The 18,026-nt window shown below is 40.3% G+C and overlaps 1 long non-coding RNA gene across 1 annotated transcript in view; it reads right to left on the reverse strand.

Moving 5' to 3' along the window:
- The window catches only part of LOC110256512, a 28,125-nt gene continuing 11,667 nt past the window's right edge, over positions 1,569–18,026 (reverse strand). The window contains exon 3 of the long non-coding RNA XR_002338104.1: positions 1,569–1,608. This is a non-coding gene — a long non-coding RNA (uncharacterized LOC110256512). The remainder of the gene's footprint in view (positions 1,609–18,026) is intronic.

Below are 18,026 nucleotides of genomic sequence, written 5' to 3' on the forward strand. Positions count from 1 at the left end.
CAGCTTACCTTTGGAACTAAATCCTGCTTCTAGAAACTTGAGTGTGGACATTAAGCTAATCCCAGTGGGTCAGAACAGTCAAATCTATCTTATTTCTTAGCATCATTTCCATAGCCAGCATTTCTAAACCTTGGTTGAATTCTAGAATCAGCTGAGGATCTTACATTTCTGTGCCAGAGCCCCACCCCTAGAGACCTAAGTGGTTTGGGAAGTGGACCAGGCATAACTATTTGGGAGCCCCTGGAGATCCTGATGGATATTTAGGGCTGGGAACTACTGGTAAACCCTGGCTTGGTCTCCAAAGCACAGGCTGTGAACATTTAGGGAGGAGAGTACAGTAGACAGAAAGGCAGAGGAGGAGGAATTGAGGAAGAAAGGGGACTCGGAAATAAAGGATTAAAGAGAAATTAATCAGGACAGAAAATGCAATGAGGAAAAGGTTGAGAACTCCTCCCACCTCAAAATAGCTTTTATTTCACACCAGGCACTAGTTAGCTGCAAAAATCTGATCCCTGCACAGAAGTTGATAATAAGAGGCCGTTCCTAAAGCTGCTGGAGCAGGTGTTTCCTCCCAAAAGAGGGCGGGCCAGAACTGTAAATCTCATTTTGGAAGTTTCAAGCCCTGGGGATACTATTCTGTGTCACTGTCACTCTCGCTGCCATCTGTACTGCATCTCAGCTCCCATTTCTGGGGCAGCCCTCCATCCAACTCGCAGCCCTGTGCTTCACATTCCTGCACAGTGTGTGAATGGAGGGGGAGAGCCTTCGGCAAAGCAGCCCTGGGGTCTCCTTCCCTCAAAAGATTTGCCAGTGCTCCTTGCCCTGCTGGCTTCCTCTTTAATTGGCCCACGCTGCAGGGAGCAATTGAGATTAAATGGCCACTTGCTGGGTGGCTGTGCAACACTGGGCGTGCGTAGCCCTATTTGGAGCATTCGTCCGTCTCCCAGGGTTGAATGAGGCAACTGCTGCTGCGGAAGCGTATTCCTTGAAGCTATGTCAAAGCAGCCTCTTAATTTTGTAAAACAGCCTCCCAAGTCAAACCAGCTCTGCACTGGAGCCATTCTAGACAGAGGGATGTCACAAGCAGAAGCCAGAAGGCTCAGAAAGAACTGGGCAGAAGGAATCAAGAAAATAGCATTTTATTGTCTAACTGCCAGTTCACTTTGAATACCCAGCAAGGGACAGGCAAAGACCCCCCTTCACTCTCACAGGTGCCATGTTTCTCTAACAATGCTCTAGGGCAAGAGAGGCTTACCCAAGAGAGTCCAGAAGCTCTGTATTTTAGATGCTAAGCGCCAGGGCAGAGCATGGCTGACTATGACCTTGGGCAAGTTACTGAGCTTCTGGAGACCACACATCACAGGCTCTGTACAAGGGTGAAAGGAAATTAAAGATGCATTTTCATCTTCTCCACAGAGTGTTCCCAAATGTGAGTTTTGAAGTGTTCCCACCATGGTACAACGGGATCGGCAGCAGCATCTCTGGAGCTCTGAGACATAGGTTCGATCCCTGGCCCGGCATAGTGGGTTAAGGATCCAGCATTGCCACAGCTGTGCTGTAGGTTGCAACTGTGGCTCAGATCTGATCCTGGCCTGGGAATGCCATATGCTGCAAAAGAAAAAGAAAAGGGGTATGGTGGCTTTGAGCCCTGTTCAGCCCCATCACACAGGATGGACTGACAACCTCGCTGAGATTGAGCCAATGCAAATGCCAGTCCTCTAGTAAATCGAGAGCCTGACCACCTGTATCACCTGTAGCCACATGCCATCCTCCTGTGAGACTTTGGGCTCATCTCCCAGTACACCTTCCCCTGCCCTCACCCATCATGCTCTTGCCTCAGGGCCTTTGCTCTTACTTCCCTAGGTCAGATCCATATTGGAGAGTAAATTGAACCACAAGTAGAAAGAACAAGCATTTCCACTGAATAAGGATCTCTTCAGCCCCTACTACAAACAAGTTACAAAATGTATATATCAAGACAGGCTAACAAGGGAAGTTGCTGCCTGGCATTATTATCTATAAAACAATTATAAATTGGAAATTGTCTACCGCACAGAAGATCTTGCTTACGTAGCAGCCCTTGGATCTTGGGTGAAATTAGCCAACAGTGCCTATTACCTGATAAGGCCCTTCCTAACTTTTAATATGTTGATAAGGTTTTACATTCTTCCACTTGTATCCAGCTCAGCTCACCATGCTGGGCAATCATTAAATGGCAAAGAAGAGTATCCAGGACAATGAGCTTGTGAGAGGTGAGATAACTACACAAGAGACCAGAGTGGGAGTCACACACATGGAAATAGCAGGTGACGAGCAAGAGTCAAGCAGACAGAAGCCGACTGGAGGAAGCAAGACCCATCTAAAGGGACAGCTGCTCAGCACTGGCCAATTATTACTCTGTGGGAAAGCGAGTCTGAGGCTAGCACAACTGATTTTTCAGTGCAAGCCAGAAGCCAAATTTACGTGAAATCCCGCCATCTTTAACTGTTGGCAACTCGTTCAAATTAGAAACAAAAAGTAACATGGGTCAAACTACCTCTCTGGGATAGATTCAGCAAACAGACTGCTGTTTTGTGATCTCTGAACTGACACAGAGAAGGTTACAGCAAAGAAGACATGAGATGAAGACAGCTCTGTAAACTCAGAATGAAGAGAAATGACCCCCAAGCCTGCGGTCAGCAAAGATGTGGGAAAGGAAATAAATCTTCGACTGGAGAACATGACTCAGGTAGGGTTGCTGGCAGATGTGTATAATCAACCTGCCAAGCTTCAGCACAGCCAACAAAGGCATGGAGTGGGGTGGGGGGAGACAAAGCAGTCTGGCCAGCAAGTGTGCCGGTGCAACACAATATTCCATCTTCCCTCTTCCTTCCTGGGTTTTCATCCGTCCAAAATATAGGCAGCCCTGTGCTCCCTGCCTTAGGGCAGAGGTCACAAGCTACCTGGGACTCTACAAGGCCAAAGTCTGAACCTCTTATATCTGGAGTAATATTTTGATCATGAAATGAAGAGAATAGCCTAGAAAGAGCTTTCCCTGAGCTATGGGGTGAAAACCAGCAAAGGTGTCCGCTGTCCCACAGCAGAGGCTATTTATAACATAAAGGAAGAACCACCTGAGAAGCAGCTGGATCCCAGAAAGGAGAGGGCTGCAGAACATCCAGGCAGACGAGAGTCTATATGGTTGCCCAGGTAGTCCCAGCTACAGTCAGGAAGCAGCTGAGAGCCCTTGAGAAGACACTTTATAACCACGCAGGTCCCTCCCAACACCTTGACTCCCCCGAGGAAGAGTGAGGGTCAAGGTTCCTAAGACCCAGTAAAATGGAATCTCAGAATTATTTTTCATACGCCTGGATTTGTGGACTGAGATTCCCCCCGCCCCTCCCACACACACAGAGGGGCTAAAGGTAAAGGTGGAGAGGTCGAAAGCAGCGTCTGAACTGAGTCTGAGCACCTCTGCCAATGGTCATGGTAGACAGTCTCTAAGAGGGTTCCTAATGATCCCCACCCCATGGTATTCACCCGCTGGATGGTCCCCTCCCACACTGTACCAGGCTTGGTCTGGGTGAGACCAAGAGCCTGTGGCAGAAGTGACAACGTCACACTCCTAGGATTAGGTTATAAAAAGACTGCAGTTCTGTCTTGGACTCTCTTGCTCTCTGCTTCCTCCTCCAGGATCACTGTCTCTGGGAGAAGCAAGTTACACCATTGTGAACAGTTCTAAGAGAGGCCCAAGGTATAAAGATCTGAAGCTTCTGGACAACAGCCAGTAAGGAACTAAGGCCTTCAATCCAACAGACTGCAAGTAACCAAGGCTGCCCAGGACCACGCAGGTAAACTTGGAGGCAGATTCTTCATCCTCAGTCAATCCTTGAGATGGCTACAGCCCCAGGGGGCAGCCTGACTACAACCTCATGAGAGGCTCCGAATGAAAACCCATTACCTAAGCTGACCCTTAAAAACTATTTTTAGTTTTAACCTATTTATTAATTATTTGCTGTTTTAACCTGCTAAGTTTGGGGATAATTTTGTTACAATAGGTAATTGATAGAGCCCCACATCAATAGAAAAAAATGAATTCTAAGCCTGGTAAATTAGGAATTAGATGAGCAGCTAGCAGCAAAGTACGGAAGTATTGTCCTTTTTCTGCCCAGATGGTACCACAGACCCCAGAGAAGCTGATTCAGGAAAAAGGGTGAGCTAGACAGTCAGGGAGGGGTGCTGAGCCATGCTCTATACTGGGCACTCCTGGTGTTACATTTCCTTAACAAGGTTTGGTTCTGTATATCAACAGAGGAAAGTTTGCCTTCATGGCTTATGCCAACTGAGGAACCAAGAGTTCCCAGATCATCTTTAAGACAGATCCCCACAGCCTGGGCAGCACAGGAATTTCACTGGGTGATTTAAGGTAAAGACTGATTTTCCAGAGCAGCAAATCTTTGCTAGTCACTTCTTTCCTCCTACTCATTTTTTTTTTTTTTACACAGAAGGGGAACATTTGCTGGTTTTTTTTTTTTAATTGCCTAGAGCCTTAGCATCTGCCCCCTTGTCATTGGGAATTGAGTATTAAGGCACTTGCTGATTTTTAAAGTAGCCATTAATTACTTAGCTCCATGCTCACTCTGATGACAAGCCAGAAATGATAGACTGCAACATTGAAGGGTTAACCCAATACTTCATCTCTTGATGTGCCTGATATTTGTTTCTCCAAGGTCTGTAGCTGATGGAACAAAATGGAGTCCCTAGAACATAAGAGAGAACCTGGGGTGGGAAAACCTGGAGCCCAGCTCACTCAAGAGATTCCCTCTCTCCAGTACCTAAGTCTTTGCCCAGAGGTACCCTTGTTGTGAGACATCCCACAAGAGGATACTTCCCAAATGATGACAGTGACTTCCCTAAATCATGCGTTACAGGCAGATCCATCACTTCCATTTTCATTAGAAAAGTTTACAATCCTCAACAAATTTACGTTGTATCCTGACACTTAAAAGAATTCTAAATGAACACAGGGCTTCCTCGTAAGACAGTACATTGATATCATCTTCACTCCGATGATTCTTCACTGTAATCTTGTGATAGGCTTCCCCTCACAAAGGACTGAGTTTGACTTTAAACTCTTATCTGGAAGCTGGAAAGCTGAGTACTGAACGTGAGCTTGTGGCATGAGGGCCGGGGCAGTTCATGAAGAGTGGTCTTTTTAATTTTTTTTTCTTTTCTTTTTAGGGCCGCACTCGCAGCATATGGATGTTCCCAGGCCAGGGGCTGAATCAGAGCTGCAGCCACTGGCCATGCAGGATCTGAGCCGCATCTGCAACCTACACCACAGCTCTCGGTAACACTGGATCCCTACCGCGCTAGCAGGGCCAGGGATCAAACCCACTTCCTCATGGATACTAGTCAGGTTCGTTTCTGCTGAGCCACAAGAGGATATCCTGATGAGTGTTCTTTGTCAAGTACTAGGAAATGGTCAAAGTGAATGACCCGTGGCCTTTATCACTGGGTGTTTGGATGGGCTGAGCTGGGCTAAAGGCCAGAGCAAAGCCTCTTTGATAGTCTCAGTCACTCTTTGCATCCACTGACATATAAAGGCTTTTTCTTCCTAACTGAAGGAAGAAGAAGAGGTTTGGATAGACAAAGGGAGAGCAGAGAGAAAGCCATGCAAGGCAAGAACTGCAGCTGGTGTGAAGACAATTATCCTGGTCCTTTGGATGGATGTGAACTCCTGTGGGTAGGAGCATAAGGGCCATCACCTTCCCATAGAATCCAACCTGTGACAGACACGCTAGCCTTGTCAGAACCTTGTTCCACTCAGAATTATAATCCTTCCACCAAACCTGAAAAAATTCATTTCTGTCTTATGCTTGAAGACAGACAGATTTCATGTCCCTAAAGTAAGCCTAGGGTCATAAGACTTTGGAATTCTGATTCTCTACAGCAGTCCTTCAGTCCCCTGGTGTGGTCTCTGCAGCTTGTTCAAAGTTATGAACACTTAAAAGAGTGGAGCTGTCACTTGGTTAGCATGAGGCTTAGCCCTGCTCCTAGAGCCAGGACTTAGTCAAGCTTTCAGTAGCAATGTATCAGAGGTGCCTATTTCCTCCATGGTCAGACCACACATCCAGAAAGACATTTTTAGGTGTCTCCTGTAAGTCATCATTTCAAGGCCTCCTGATGCTTTAAGATGCTTATTTGAAGGACAGAAGTTTCTAAACTAACTCTAAAATAAAGACAAATTTACAAGAACCCCTACATACAGAATAGGTGCAAGTCGAAATTTTGAATAAAGGAGAGGACATGGCATCAGAGTCCCACTAAATCTAGTTAGAAACCATACGATTGCATTAGATGGTATATTCAAATGTGGCCAAATGGGTCCCCTTCCTCTTGTTGCCCACACTGAGGTCTAGTTTTGTTTTTATAGAATGATAGCCAATTACAGAGGGCGCTACAGCTTTAGAACAAACAAAGGCTTCAGACCCAGCTAAAGCACCATGGGCAGAAGCCAGTGGGGACCCACCTAAATCCATTCTGGGGCCAGTGATGGCAACATGGCTCTGGTTTAAGTGGCTGCAAAACTCAGGGTCTGGTGCACTATTGTGTATGTTGCCACTTGCATGTCTTTCAGGGGACCAGTTCTGTGGTGTTATTTGGAGGTATTTCTCCTGGCTGTGAAATCTCTACATCTAGCTTTTCATATTTGCTGTACATTGCTTTTTCTGCTTTCGTTAGCCAGAATCAATACTTACAATCCCAAACCTGACTTTTAACAGCTTCCAAGAGACAAACAAAGGAAAAGAAGTTACTGCAGTAGAAAAGAGACCCCAATGTATTCCCAAACAGAATTCTGCATTTATTAGAAATACCACCTCCACCTGGAGGAAACCCTCCATTTCCAGTGGCTTGGGGTCCTTGCTCAGTGCATTGTTCTTTCACCTTGAGCCATGACCATAAACTTAAAGATGGTCCAAAACAGTCACTTTCCCACTGCACAAACAGTCTTCTGAATTAAATGCCTCAGATGACCACCTGCCTGGGATCTGCTCCCTGAAAGCAGAACTGAAACAGAACTTGCTTGTAGATTATGCACTTGACAAGGCTGCTATGGATCAGCCAGCAGTGATAGAAAGGGGAGCATGAGGTGGGGAGGATGGAAAGCCACCCCCAGGTGTATCCTCATCACTAACTATGGGCCACTGTGGGTAGGGGTGCCCCTGGGGCCCTAAACCCCAACACATTGGATTGCACATGGCCATGTGAGTTAGGTTCTCACAGAGCTCCTGGGATATAAGAACAGCCCCAGGGTAGGTGTGGCCCTGCCATCAGAAGGCACTCACACTCTAGTCATGCTTAGAATCAGAGGTTAGGCCACAGGGATGTAAGGCAGTGGGTGAGACATCCAATATCCCTCCCACTGTGAATTTCTCACGACAATTCATGCATTTCCAAAGGTTAGTACTAAATTGCATTTCTGTTAAAAATGATTACTGCCCATAAGAGAAAAACAAAGGTATACTTACAAGGAAAACTCCATAAGGCTATCAGTTGATTTCGCTACAGAAATGCTCCAGGTCACAGGTCATAAGGGAGTGGCAAGGTATAGTCAAAGTTATGAAATAGAAAAATCTGCAACCTAAAATACTTTACCTGGCAAGACTGTCATTCAGAATTGGAAGAGAAATAAAGAATTTCCCAGGCAAGCAAAAAATTAAAAGAATGTAGCAATACTAAACCTACCCTAAAACAAATATTGAAAGATCTTCTTTAAAGAGAGAAAGGAGCAAGAAGACATAGGAAGTGGGAGATCACAACTGGAAAGCACACATCAAAAAGGGGAAAAAACCTATTTGTGAAAGCAATGACAAACACAAGGAACAGCAAAAGGATAAACATGAAGATATAAAAAAGGACATCAAAATCATAAAATGTGGGGAAGGAAAGTAAGAAAATATAGAGTCTTTTTTAAAGAATGTGTTTGAGGGTATATGACTATTAGTCTAAAGCAAGCAGATATAGAAATGGATTAAAATACTTGAAAAATTGGGCAACTGCAAATCAGAAGCATACAACAGATTCACAGAAACCAAAAAGAGAACACAAGCATAAAATAAAAAGAAATCAAACCACAAAAAAAAACCTAAAAAGGAACAAAAAAGAAACATAGAATCAAGTGAAAAACAAGTTTAAAATGGTAATAAGTACATATTTATCAATAATTACCTTAAATATCAATGGACTGAATGCTCCAATAGAAAGACAGATTGAAAGATTGACAAAAAACAAGAGCCTACAATATGCTACCTACAAAAGATCCACCTTAGAGCAAAGGACACATATAAATTGAAAGGAATGGAAAAAGATATTTCATGCAAACAGAAATAAGGAAGTGAGAGCTGCAATACTCATATCAGGCAAAATAGTCTTTAAAACAAAGCTCATAAAGAAAGCTAAAAAAGGACACTGTATAATGATAAAAAGATCAGTACAAGAAGAGGATTTTACACCCATCAACATATATGCACCTAATGTAGGAACACCCAAATACATAAAACAAAGAGACATAAAAGGAGAAATTGATGGGAATACCATAATAGTGGGAGACTTTAACATGCCACTCATATCAATGCACAGATCCTCTAGACAGAAAAATCAATAAAGCAACAGAGATTCTAAATGGTACAAGAGAACAGTTAACCTAATTGACATTTCAGGACATTAAAGCCAGAAAAACACAGAATCCACATTCTGCCCAAGTCATATGGAACATTCTCTAGGATTGACCACATACTGGGGAACAAAACTAACCTCAACAAACTTAAGAGTATAGAAATTCCTTCGAGCTTCTCAGACCACAATGGCATGTGGTCTAAAAATCAATCACAGGAAAAGAAATGAGAAAAAAAATGACTACATGGGGTTAATGAGGAAATCAAAAAGGAAATTAAAGAATACCTTGGACAAACAACAATTTAAACACAACCATATAAAAATCTCTGGGATGCAGCAAAAGCAGTTCTTAAGAGAAGTTTATAATGATACAGGTCTTCCTCAAAAAAAACAAGAAAAATATTAAACAAACTAACCTACCACCTAAAAGAATTAGAAAAAGAAAGACAAACAAAACTTACAGTCAGAAGAAGGAAGGAAATAATAAAGATCAGAGAAGAAATAAATAGAGGTTTTTTAAAGTAATATAAAAAAATCAATAAAACAAAGAGCTGGTTCTTTGAAAAGGTAAACAAAATTGACAAACCTCTGGCCAGGCTCACCAAGAAGAGAGAACCCAAATAAGCAAACTAACAAGTGAAAAAATGAGAAATCTCAACTGATACCACAGAAATTTAAAAATGCCCTAAGAGAATACTATGAGAAATTATATGCCAACAAATTGGATAACCTAGAAGAAATGTACAACTTTCTAGAAACATACAGCCAACCAAAACTGAACCAAGAAGGAATAGATAATTTGAACAGACCTATCAAAGTTATTACAGAATATGTAATTTTTAAAAAACTCTACACAAACAAAACTCTTAAGACCAGATGGCTTCACAGCTGAATTCTACCAAACATACAAAGAACTTATACCAATCCTTCTTAAACTCTTCCAAAAGACTGAAGAGAAGCCATCATCACCCTGATACCAAACCAGACAAAGACATCACCAAAAAAGGAAAATTACAGGTCAATATCTTCAATAAATATAGATTAAAAAATTTCTAACAAAATTCTAGCAACCCAAATCCAAAACACATAAAAAAGACCCTACACTGAGACCAAGTAGGATTCATCCCAAGTTCACAAGGATGGTTCAACATATGCAAAAATCAATCAATGTAATGTACCACATTAACAAAGGAAAAGTTAAAACAAAACAAAGCAGGAGTTCCCATCATGGCTCAGTGATTAACGAAACTGACTAGTATCCATGAGGACAAGAGTTCAATCCCTGGCTTCACTCAGTGGGTTGAGGATCCAGTGTTGCTGTGGCTGTGGTGTAGGCTGGCAGCATGTAGCTCCAATTCGGCCCCTAGAGTGCGGGACATATACCACAGGTGAGGTATATGTCCGCAAAGACAAAAAACAAAAACAAAAAATCCACATGATCATCTCAATACATGCAGAAAAAGCATTTAACAAAATTCAATTTCCATTCATAATAAAAAGTCTTACCCAAGTGGGTATAGAGAAAACATCTAAACATAGTAATAGAAACTACTTATGACAAACCCATAGCCAATATAATATACCCAATGGTGAAAAGCTGAAAGCCTTCCTGCTAAAATATGGAACAAGACAAGGATGGCCACTCTCACCACTTTTATTCAACATAGCATTAGAAATCCTAGCCACAGCAATAAGACAGGAGAAAGAAATCAACTATTCAAATTGGAAGGGAAGAGGTAAAATTGTCACTATATGCAGATGACATGATAAAAACTACTAAATCTGATAAAGGAATTGAGCAAAATAGCAGGATACAAGATAAACATACAAAAATTGATTGCATTTCTGTATGCTAACAGTGAAATAATCAGAAAGGATATGTGAAAAAAAAAAAAAAAAAAACCTTTCAAGATCACACCAAAAACTAAAACACCCTAGGAGTAAACCTGATCAAGGAGGTGAGAACTATAAAACATTAATAAAGGAAATTAGAGAGGATGCAAAGAAATGGAAAGATACCCCATGCTCCTGGAATGGAAGAATTAATATTGTTAAAACAGCCATACTACCCAAAGCAATCTACAGATCAAATATAATCCCTATCAAATTACCCATGCCATTTTCACAGAACTAGAACAAATAATCCAAAAATTTATATGGAACCATAAAAGACCGAGAATTGCCAAAGCAATCCTAAGGGAGGTGGGGAACAAAGCCAGAGGCATAGCTCTCCCAGACTTCCAACATTACTACAAAACTACAGTAATCTAAACAGTGTGGTATTGGTACAAAAACAGACATATGGATCAATAGAACAGAATAGAGATCCCAGAAGTATAAACCCAGATGCCTATGGTCAATTGATCTTCAATAAAGGAGACAAGAATATACAAAGGAAAAAACAATCTTCAAGCGGTGTTGGGAAAGTTGGACAGATGAAAGTAAATATGTGAAATTAGAATACACCTTTATACCATGCACAAAAATAAATTCAAAATGTCTTAAAGCCTTAAACATAATACATGACACTATAAAACTCCTAGAAGAGAAAGTAGACAAAAATTCTCTGAAGAAAATTATACAAATGTTTTAGTAGATCATTCTTCCAAGGAAATGGAAGTAAAAATAAATAGGACCTAATCAAACTTACATGTTTTGCACAGCAAAGGAAACCATAAAAAAAAAAAAATACAACCTACAGAATGGGAGAAAATAGTTGCCAAAGATCAACCAACAAATGCTTAATCTTCAAAATACACAAACAACACATAAAACTCAACAACAACAACAAACTCAGTAGAAAAACTGGCAGAATACCTAAAACAAGACTACAAATAACAAATGCTAGAGAGGGTGTGGAGATAAGGGAACCCTCCGGAACTATTGGTGAGAATGTAAATTGATGCAACCACTGTGGAAAACAGTATGGAGTTTCCTTACAAAACTAAAAATAGTTTTGCCATATGATCCAGCAATCCCACTCCTAGGCATATATCTGGACAAAACTATAATTCAAAAAGACACATGCACTCTTATGTTCATGGCAGCACAATAGCCAAGATATGGAAACAACCTAAAAGTCCATCAACAGATGAATGGATTAAGATGCGGTACCTACATACAATGAAATACTACTCAGCCATTAAAAGAAGGAAATAATGCCACTCACAGCAACATGGATGCAAGTAGAGATTATCATACTAAGTGAAGTAAGTCAAAATGAGAAAAAAAAATACCATAAAGTATCACTTATATGTGGAATCTAACATATCGCACAAATGAACCTATGTCCAAACAGAAACAGACTCACAGGCATAGAGAACAGACTTGTGGTTGCCAAGGGGCAGGGAGGAGTGAGAGGGATGGACTGGGAGTTGGGGCTAGGAGATGCAAACTATTACATATAGAATGGATAAACAACAAAGTCCTACTCTATAGCACCAGGAACTATATCCAATCTGCTGGGATAGACCATGATGGAAAAGAATATAAAAAAGAACCTTTATGTGTGTGTGTGTGTGTGTGTGTATAGATAACTGAGGCACTTTGCTCAAGAGCAGAAATTGGCACAACAGTGTAAATCAACTATACTTTATAACATTTTTTAAATAAAAAGAAAATTTAATGACTGCTACCCAAGCTTGATCACTTTCAGTGTTATTTCTGGAACAAGCCTCATGTAATTAATGGAAGAAAAATATAGATCTACCTTCCTTGTGCACACTCTAGCCTATGTATTTTTGGATTTGTTACCATAAGCCTAGGCAGAGGGAAAGGAGTCCCAAGATTTGGGTTTTGGTCTTAATAGAAGAGAGCCTATTTAAGCCTCATGCATGATTCTCAGAACCAGCCCAGTTTTCAGATGCTGTATCGGGGCCCAGGGAGTGTATGTCAGTCATTGAAGAAGTGGCTGTCCTCTTGTTTCTTTGTGTGGAGCTCCCTTGAGGACCTCCCAAGGAAGCATGGCTAAGTCAAGGCACAACCCAGGGTCCCTTGTCACTTTGATATCAGCAAAGTGCTTGCCTTTGCCCATGACATTCACCCAGGCAAAGGCATGAATGATGGATTTATTCCACAGATAACCTGAAGCTCTTCCTTATGTTTCAGCTTTTTCCACTTATCAGAACTGTTTACATTATTTCCAACTAGATTTGAAAGCCATCTCTTCATCCTACCCTGGGGAAAACCCTTTATCAAAATTGCCAGCATGTAAGCAGTAGCAAAACGAAGCCTGGGGGAGGAATTCTGACCTCAGACCTTACTTATGTAATATCTCTGGATATATTACTATTGGCAAAATATAGAAGTAAATGATGAATGAAGTAAAGAGCTTGAGGTTTGTTTGTTTCTTTTCTTATAAACAAGTATATATTAATTTCATTCTTCATTCCTAATGATATTATAACGCTGATACAGTCACTACTTTTTGTCAGCAAAGAATCTAAGTCTAAAATAAACCTTACACAGTTAACCACTTTCTTTCTGAATTCCATTAAGGGAGGATAAGCTCTTACGATTTTTTAGTGATCGATAGTGATTTAAACAGCATTAACAAGTCTGAAGACATTAAAGATGGTAGCTGGTAGAGTGTAACATCTGTGTCATTTATCTGCTACACATATAGAAGTTAGAAGGTGGTCTCAGTATGGGCTGAACAGTCCCTAGTAAGTAGCGGTGCTGACTTGGGGAAGAAGCAGCATAATCCAGTGCTAAAGTCAGAAGTCACCTGTTGTGGTTACCCTGAACTTAGCCCAAGCACTCTCTGCTCTTCCAACTGCTCTTTTGCCCAGAGACAGTTCTCCCAGCAGTCTCACTACAATGCATCAAAGCATCTTGCATCCAAGTTTAACTGTGATGCATTAGCAAACCCTCAGGTTCACACCTGTGTCAGAATGTATTGGTGTTTAAACATTTAAAACCCTGTTTTCTCAGAGAGTAAAATTTGGTTGTGGAAAATGAGATTATCCCATGTCAGACTTTAAAGGACACAGGCATGCTCTGTATAACAGGGCAACATATGATGTTAAGAAAGTGCTATAGGAAACAGAGAGGTCAGTAGGCATAGCAGATGGCAAGGAAGGCACAGTGAGTATGTATTGGTGTTTTGTCACAAAGAGCACCTCTCTCCTCTCCTTTTGGAAGATTGTCCCCTTATCCCTTTCCATACATATACTTCCCATCAACCTGCCAATCACAGGCTGAGCTGATCAATGATTTGTCACATGCACTTGCCCTGACCTTATTCAGGCCAATCTGAGTCCCTCTCTGGGATTCTACTTATTGAGGTTGCAGAGGAAATTTTTTTTCTGTCTCTGATCATGTGGCTGTGAAATTCTAAGTCTGGAGCTGCCTAAAGCTTTGATTCCAGTTTCCTTAGTACAGGGAGACTGGGATAACAAAATCAGCACACAAAGAGAGGTAGACAGGAAAGCTGAGGAATGGCAATGACATCCCAGTCCCTCAGTCTAGTTATTCCTTAAATCAGCACCACTTGCACCCCTTCTTGAACAAAGGCTGAAACTTGCAATGGACAGAGTCCTAAAGCAGAATGCTTTATAAGTGGGTATGCAAATTGAAGGCAGATCAAGGTCTTGGATGCATGTTAAGAAACATGAGCATGAGGATACAGGAAGAGATACAATGATCAGACTAAAGAGGCACGTTTGCCGGCCAGGGATGGGAGAGATGAGTCATTAGAAATTGTATGCAGGATACTATATTTTATGGTATTGTTGGAATAGATACATCCTGAATTGATTCAAATTTCTAAAGTCAATGCTGAAAAGTTTTGCTCCTATGCCTGTTTCACTCAGTTCCCATTCCTAGAGGAAATCAATATTATCAGTCTCTTATCATACAGAAAAATTTCTGCATACATAATATACATAACTATTCTCAAAATGCCAAGATAGCACACTTGGTATACATTTAGTAGGCAATAGGGAACCAGTGTAGTTTTTTTCCTTGAGGTATAATTTACATTTAAAATACATAGTATAGTTTTTAAAAAGCTGATATAGTGAGAATAGTGTTTTAGGATTATTTGGGTATGAGAAATGTTCAGAATTTCACTGAGTGGGTTTAATAGCATATTTGAGGTGACAGGGGAAAGAATGGCCTGTGGTAAAGTATCAAGAAGTCTAACATGGGTATAATTTCAGTACCAAAAAGAGGGAACACAGAAATAGGGCACAAAATATTTGAAGAAATAATAGTCCAAATTTCTAATTTGTTGAGAAATGTGAATTTATAGATTAAAGAAGTTTAGATAGTTTTAAGCAGAATAAATACAAACAAACTGCACTAGGAACATCATGGCCTGTGCTGAAAACCAAAGAATAAGAAAATCTTGAAATAAGGCTGACCAAAAGGATACTTCGCAGATAGGGAGCAAAATTAAAAATTATAGATTGCTTCTCATCAAAAATAATGGAGGCAAAAAAGTCAATGTAATGACATCTTTAAAAGTGATGAAAGAAAACTGTCAACCCAGAGTTCTATATCCAACCAAAATAAACCCATGAAAAATAAAGGCAAAATAAAGACATTTTATAATAAATAAAACTTAAGAAAATTCAAATTCATTACCAGTAGAACTGTTCCACAGGAAATGTTAAAGGATGTTCTGTATGCTAAAGAAAAATAATACCAGATGGAAAGTTGAATCTTCAAGAAGGAATAAAGAACATCAGAAATAGAAAGTATATGGGCAAATGTGAAATAGTATTTTGTTCTATTTTTTAATAGATGACAGTATATATAAAGTAATAACTATTACACTAAATTGTGGGGCTTATATGTGGATGTAATATATACATGTATGTGTATGCATTTGTGTATGTATATACACAGTAATTACACACATACCTATCATATAAAGGATAAGGTAGGTAAATGGAAGTACATGATGACAAGGTACAGTTTAGATGAGATACTATGATATTAACTCAAATTAGATTGTGAAAAGTTAAGGATATTTACTGTAAGCCCTAGATCAACCACTAAAATAAAAACTAGCAGACGCAAATGGAATTCTAAAAAAATGTTTAAACACAGAAGATGCAAAAGAACAGAGGAACAAAACACAAGTAAGACAAACAGAATACAAATAGCAAAATGGCAGACATATCTAACCTTATCAATAATTACACTCGTGGTGAGTGAACTAAACACTCCAGTTAAAAAGCAGAGATTATCAGTCTGGCTAAAAAAGGCAAGACAAACCTACATTTTATTTTTGTCTTTTTTTGGGGGGGGTCCACACCCACAGCATAGAGAAATTCCCAGACTAGGGGTCAAATCAGAGCTATAGCTGCTGGCCTTCACCACAGCCACAGCAATGCCAGATCCAAGACACGTCTGCAACCTACACCACAGCTCAGCCACAACAGGAACTCCCTACAGGAGACATTTTAAACATAAAGATATAGACAGTTTTTTCTTTTCTTTTTTTTTTTTTGTTTTTTTTTGTTTGGTTTTTTGGGGGGCCACACCCATGACATATGGAGGTTCCCAGGCTAGAAGTCTAATTGGAGCTATAGCCGCTGGCTTATGCCAGGACCACAGCAACACCAGATCCAAGCCACATTTGCAACCTACACCACAGCTCACAGCAACGCTGGAGCTTTAACACACTGAGATAGGCCAGGGATCGAACCCACAACCTCATGGTTCCTAGTCAGATTCTTTTCTGCTGTGCCACAATGGGAACTCCAAGATATAGACAGTTTTAAAGTAAACCTATGGAAGAGAATATTCCCTGAATGCAAAGAAAATTAGAATGGTTACACATCAGATAAGGTACTCTTTAAGATAAAGAGAACTTCATTTAAGACAAAGTGAACTGCCATCAATAAAGAAGGATGTTTCAAATTATAGACAAGTCACCTCAGGAAAAAAAAAAAAACATAAATATTTATAAATGAAATAACGGAACCTGCAAGTACAGGAATACCTAATTTTATTGCACTTTGTTTTGCTGCACTTTGGAGGTAACGAAGTTTTTTGTTTTGTTTTGTTTTGTTTTTACACAAATTGAAGGTTTGTAGCAACCTTGTGTTAAGCAAGTCTATTGGCAGCATTTATCCAACAGCATTATTTTTTAATTGAAGTCTGTTCATCTTTAGGCATAATATTATTGCATACTTAATAGATTACAGTATAGTATACTGGAGTTCCCTTCATGACTCAGCAGTTAACGAAACCGACAAGGATCCATGAGGACAGGGGTTCAATCCCTGGCCTTGCTCAGTGGATTAAGGATCCAGCATTACCCTGAGCTGTGGTGTAGGTCACAGATGCAGCTTGGATCCTCCATTGCTGTGGCTGTGGTGTAGGCCAGTGGCTACAGATCTGATTGAACCCCTAGCCTGGGAACTTCCATGTGCCACAAGTGAGGCCCTGAAAAGCAAAAAAAAAAAAAAGGTTACAGAATAGTATAAACATAACTTTTATATGCACTGGGAAACAAAAAATTCATGTGACTCTCTTTATTGCAGTATCTGCAATATCTCCAAGTATGCCCATAAGTAAAGCAAGAGTAGATAGAACCAAAATTGAGAAAAATAAATCCATAACCCTAGGATATTTTTCAACCTTCCTCTGTTAATTATTGACAGGAAAAAAAAACTAAATAAAAACCAAAAATCAGTAAGGACAGAGATTTAAAAAATACTACTGACCAATTTGACCTTAGTGATGTTTGTGGAACAGTTCACCAACAACTGCCGAGAATATATGACACATTCATCTACACTGATCATGTGCTAGACCATCAATTATCTCAAAAGATCAGAAACCATCATATGTCTCTGTCCACAATGAAATTAGAAATTAATAACAAGATATCTAAAATGCAAAAAAATATCTGGAAGTTAAACAACATATTTCTAAACAAGTCAGGGAGGACTTCAAAGGAAATTATAAAGTATTTAGAAGTGATTAAAATAAAGCATTATTAGGTGCCAGGGCCCCAGATTTTCTGAATAAAACTAACACGAAGATGGGTTTTTAGGCAAACTACCTGATCTAAAAAAAAAAAAAAAAAAAAAAAAAAGTTATTTTTGAGTGTGTGAAACACTAACATGATTCTTGAAGTGTTCAAGGAGCTCATGAGAAGACCTGACCACTGACAGACCACGGACCCCGGTAATCGGGGGGCTCCTCATCCCCTCCCCTATCCATCCGTCCTTGTAACGTGTGTTCTGCTTGCCTTCCCCACACTAGAAGCTGCCCAAGGACACAGCCTTGAGGGAGTAATGTGCAATTGAGACCATCTGGACAGTACAGATGACTGAACCCAGTTAAATCCGCTATATAAACTTTTAAGATTCTGGAAGGTAGGTGTGGAGATCTATTCATCTTGCAGC

This window comes from Sus scrofa, chromosome 13, assembly GCF_000003025.6.
Source record: "Sus scrofa isolate TJ Tabasco breed Duroc chromosome 13, Sscrofa11.1, whole genome shotgun sequence".
Taxonomy (NCBI): domain Eukaryota; kingdom Metazoa; phylum Chordata; class Mammalia; order Artiodactyla; family Suidae; genus Sus; species Sus scrofa.